We start from the raw sequence: 5,858 nt of genomic DNA on the forward strand, positions 1-5,858 counted from the left end.
AAAAAATATCAACATTTTGAAAACCCTCGTGAATCGTGATGCAAAAAATGTGGAACGGCAAAGACTAAATGGATCTTACATTGAAGAAAGCGTGGGCAAGTTAATGCAGAGTTATGTTAAGTTGATAGAAAGCATTTTAAAAAGTTTAAAGTCAACAGTTAACCTAATTTCTTTTTACTCAGTTAAGTTAAAAATTATATGAACATTTTCAATTAATTTATTATTTTTTTTTTTTTCAATATCTATATAAATACCCAACAATATGGTTTAAAATAATAAAAATCATTATTGAACATAGGAAATAGCCAATATATGAGCATAACTTAATTGATTTTCATTAAAAAATAATTTATACATGACGAAAATATAAAATATAAAATATTAAACTATTACCGAGATTATAATTAAGATTATAATTAGCAGTATAATTTCAATACGTTTTAAAATTATTCAGCAATTTAATGTGAAACAATAATTTCAGATAAATATACACTTTTATTTTATCATTTATATAAGTATGTTTATCAATTATCATTGTAAGAAAATAATTTTTTATAACCATAAATTGTTTTTTTAAAAATATTTATTTTACTTTGATTTGTAATTTGAATAGTTATAGGTACTTGTTTATGTACTGTATTATTAAATTGCCGTTAAAATACGACGCCTGCGTGCTGTATATTATAATTATTACCCATCTGGCATCTTCTGTTTTCGTTTCAGCTGCGTGGCGTACGAATATCACCCTCTAGCTATATATATTGTATTAATACATACGTATAGGGGATTGAAGAGGAGCAGTACCCAAAACTAACAAAGTAATAAAATACGGTTCTAACAATGGAACTCATTTAATATTATATATATATATATTATAAATTACGGGTCGTCCCGAAACGGAGTCGTACGTTGTTGTCAGACTTCGACAAGGGAGGAGATCAATTACCAGCAGTTTCCGCCGTCAGGGAAACGAGAAATAATTTAACGATTTATCTAATAGACGCATTCTCTGTAAACACCAGACCACATTGGGTGGCGGGCGGTACGGGAGGTCTGTGATACAAAATGATTTGGAATGTTTTTGAAGAACGAAGGTACACATCGTGTATAATGTACAAAATACGAAATACGAACACAGTTTTAACGTTTTACAGACGATTCGTGATATTATATGCATCACCCTCGCCTCGTATCACGAGTGGTAGGTACTACCATGGTAGACAGTGGTTCTCAACCGGTGTGGCACGTATTATACCGTGATGTTTGTCGTACAAAAGAATTTATTCATTTATATTGGTTATACAATATTATGTGCAAAGTATAATTAATATATGACATTAATATGGCATTATGACTTGATGGTAAAAACTACACACACGAAAAACAATAAATAGGCATGATAGTCGTCTCGTTTTCAATTAACATACCAATAGATTTATAATAATTATCGTTACCTACTTTATAATCTAGGGACTAAAATTGTGTGTAGTACGAAATGCTAAGTGTGGAATACGAAATTAAAAAGTGTGTAATGGCATGTAATAACTGTAATAACTTTTTTTATAGTTTTTTTCTTCATTAATTGAAAAATTATTTGATGTTACATTGGGAAATAGATAGATAGACATTTAAAATATTTTAAAAGCCGTTTTTACAAGTTTAACTTAAGGCTACAACTCATTTGCGCACAATTTATGAACAATAGAAACCTTTTTTCCAAGAAGTTTATCCACGTATAGTGTGTACATAATCTGCGTACCTCCATATTTTAATTTGGTCGACACTGATAGTGGATAATAATTATTATAGTCAAACAACATTTTCCTTCACCCTTTAAAAGGCTTAGGACTTTCTGTCTCATCATATTCTGATGTTATAGACTGGCGGGTTCAAAAATGTTGTTTTAGCTATTTATTTTAGAACAGCTTCTTTAGAAATATTAACTATTCACAATGTTGTCAAACTACAATAAATTAGGTACAATCATTTTTACAAGTCATTAAAATTCACAAATTACAATAAATTAGGTACAATCATTATTCATTTTTACAAAAGTCATTAAAATTTACAAATTACACAAATTACAGTTAACACATATTTAATATTTATTGGTACGCGTTTGCATCAAAAATATTATAAAATAATTTTTTTTAGATTTGTAATCTGAATATATTTTTTTCAAAAAATTTTGTTTTTTTAATATTTCTGTTCTACGGGGATTTTCTTTATTTTTTTATTAATGAATTTATTTTTAAATCAGTGTCGACTTGAATTTCCATGAGTATTTGAATGATTTGGTGAATTTGAGGGTGGGGGCGTATAAAGTTGACTATTGAAGTGCATGTGAAAGTTTTCAGCTCCGTTCGTTGTTATTGGGCTTTAAGACTATAGTCGGTCTTACTCCTGTCTGACCCATACACGATCAATATTATTATTTGATATTCGACATTGAGAATATTATTGGCCGTGTATTGGCTGTATTGAAGGTACAATACATACAAATTTATTAACGGATGATCATTTATATCAATAATATTGAACGTGTTGGTCAGCGTAAGACACCCTGTACAGTGTACACCCAAAACTGTACCTAAAATCTCGTTTTCATTGTTTACTATTTTGTGCGCAAACGAGTCTCCACCGTATTTTTATTCCACAATTCACTGCCTATATATTATAGTTCAGTGCATTAACTGTAAAATTATTTTGTTTAATTATTAATAATCTTCTCAATATACCGACATAAACCGTCAGTTGCAGTGCAACAATATATGTAAATTATAATAATAGCTGGACACACACACACACGCACAGTCACGTATAATTGTTATCTTTGTATTGTTTTATTTTTGTATTAATTACCGTGTCTTGTGAATTATTTAATGTATAGAATATAGATTATAAGTTGATCGTCGCTGCCGCCATACCGCCTGCGCGAATTATTATTATTTAACACGGCCGCCCAGGCAACCAGTCCGTAGTATCGACGTGAATGTTACCCACTAAAACGTGCGTTAATCGCCGTTGATTGTTGTAATTTATTATAATACTTTTTTGTGAGGCGCTAATCGCCATAATTTTAATAATAATATAAGTTTTGTTTTTTATTTTATATTATATTATTTTGTTGTAAGCGCAAATCGCTGAGTTGTATTATTTCGGTCGGAGCGAATCGCCAAACTTATTATATGTTATTACGTGCACGAATCGCCGTTTTAATTATACTGTTCTAGGCGCTAATCGCCACTTATTTTATTATATAGTTTAATCTGTCATTAGTTTCTGTGTGAGTGTGTGAATTTTTCCTATTATATAGCTAGGACCAGCTGGCCAGACTGTGCTCCACCAAATTGTGAGTTTTTTATTGTTATTTATTATATTATACATATTTATTAGTAGGCCAAAATTGTCACATATTTTATTACTCTGTTGGGCCAGAAGGGCTACATATTATTTTTTAGATTATTTTTACCTTGCGGTTGCTGTGAGTTATATTTTATTTTGTGTATTATTTTGAATTATTTATATATTATACAGCAACCTATGTTTACCTAAAACCGTGTTACCATCTTTTTTGTTAGTTATTATTATTTTTAAGCACACACACTACCTAGATACACATTTAGACACAAATACACATATTACAAAACAAGCATAACGTAGTTATACAGTAATTGCCCGGCGACCCCGACCACTGCTGTTAGAACTACTACACCACTATACACCCAGCTATTTTCATATAATTTCTCCCTTCTAAGTTCTAGGTGTTAGTGGTATTGTTTACAGGCGTTGGAGTTCGGGCGCGCGTATTATTTTATTATGCTCCCGGCCCGTTCACCGTCTTATTGTGATGCGAAGATTCCCACGGTAACTCCAATAGTTTAATATAAAGTATGTAGTATGAAAAAAATTATATTTTAGACTCTGTAAAAATCCATTAATTGTTTTGAGTGTGTACAATGTATAAGCATTTTTTACATTATTCGATCCTAAGAGAGAAATAATGTATCCTCAAACGGCCTCGGTAGATCTTAATTGAAAAAAGTTTGGTCATCCCGGCTATATAATATAATATAATATAATATTATTCTATAATATGGAATATTATTTTATTCGATATTATAGCATTTTTGACTCGTGTAAATTATAATTGAATAGTATATTATATTTTTATATACGTTGAGAACACGACCGGGCTGCGTCCGTTTCACGCAGCTGGTTTTTAGGGTTGGTTTTCTAAACATCTGTCATACAGCCCTTCAAAGTGAGTTGTATTGTTCGAAAAATACGTGCACGAGGAATGTATCAACAGGGGTGAATTGTATACAAAAATCGATCCGATTACAGGGCAGGTGGTATGGCGGAGGAAGCTGTTTTGGCAGCGCGTAATGTTGGCATTACATCAGGAATAACCGTAATCTGCTAAACGTGAATTATCTATGTTACGCACTTGTAAGACAGAGACAATAAATATGCGTGAGACGTTCTCTTATGAGTGGATGTTGGCCAACTGTTTGTTTTCTCTTTCTTACCCACACGCAACATAAGAAATTTATGTTTAGCAGACCAACTTTGTGTTGTTATTTTATTACAGTGGATAAATTGACCATCAAACTTTAACCTAAGAACATAACCTGTGTCCCTGCGTTGGCTTTTTTCAATATTTTAATTTTAATACAATTTGTAAGCATTTTTAATTGTAATAATTCACACACTCACATAAAATTAAAATATCGTAAAAAAGCCAACACACAGGTAATGTTATTAACTTAAAGTATGATAATAGGTGAAATGACTTTAATATTAAATGTTAATCATATAGGGTGTGTGTATCATAGAGAGCAAACCAATGTATATGAATAAAGTTGTGTATCGCATGCAAACAATGTATTTTATTGAGATGTGAATATATAAGTAAATTGTTTAATATAATGTTCAAGACCTAGTGATAATGATGTGTGCATGTATGTATAGATATAGTTTAGTATGTACACGGGCTTCTTAGGTGTGGTGTTAGAAGGGAGAGCGATGGCGAGATAGGGTCGGATCCATGGGTAGGGGTGAGCGCTGGGTAGTGGTGGTGATCCCATAAGTAGTGGTGTGGGGTGGCAGGGTAGGTGCACCCGGATAGGTATGTTGCGCGGTGGTGGTTGGTTTTCTGCGTCCTTCGGCGACCCCGTAAGTGCTGGTGTTGCTGTGGCGGCTCCGTAGGGGGGAAATATTTGTTGCACTTAATATACGAAACCGGCGGCGGCCCAGCCCACCAACAGGATGTTATTATATTACGATTGTGTTTCCATAAAATTGTTTTAAAAAATAAAGTAAATTATTTAAAAAAAATAAACAAATATTTGACACACATAACTATTGTGTGTAGTTAATATATTATACTGTAGTACGTACATATAGTATCATTTCTTGTTCATATGGCTATTCAGTATTGAGTATTGATCAAATATACATATAAACATAATTAATTATAATATATTTATCATGGGTATTATTATTTTTTTTTTTTATTTATTAAATTAATTATTTCAACAAATTTTTGTTTTTACAACTATTTTATCATTTACAGTTGATTTTGATACTTTGATTTCGGTTCAATGTAGGTCTAATATTATTTTTTCCCAGAAAAGTATTGGGAAATTTTCACTTTTGACCCCCCAAAGTACCAACTAGATTCACTTTCCTTTCAGAAAAGGTACAACTTTTGAAAATCGAAGCATTTTTACTGCTCCAAAAGTTGTCGTCAGACACAAAAAAAAAAAAAAAACACACATCATTGTAAAATCAATACATTCATCACTTCGTTCAGAATCTAAAAGTTCACATGCAGGAAAAATGCAATTACGTGT

The sequence above is a fragment of the Acyrthosiphon pisum genome, chromosome A2 (assembly GCF_005508785.2).
Source record: "Acyrthosiphon pisum isolate AL4f chromosome A2, pea_aphid_22Mar2018_4r6ur, whole genome shotgun sequence".
NCBI classification, from domain to species: Eukaryota; Metazoa; Arthropoda; class Insecta; order Hemiptera; family Aphididae; genus Acyrthosiphon; species Acyrthosiphon pisum.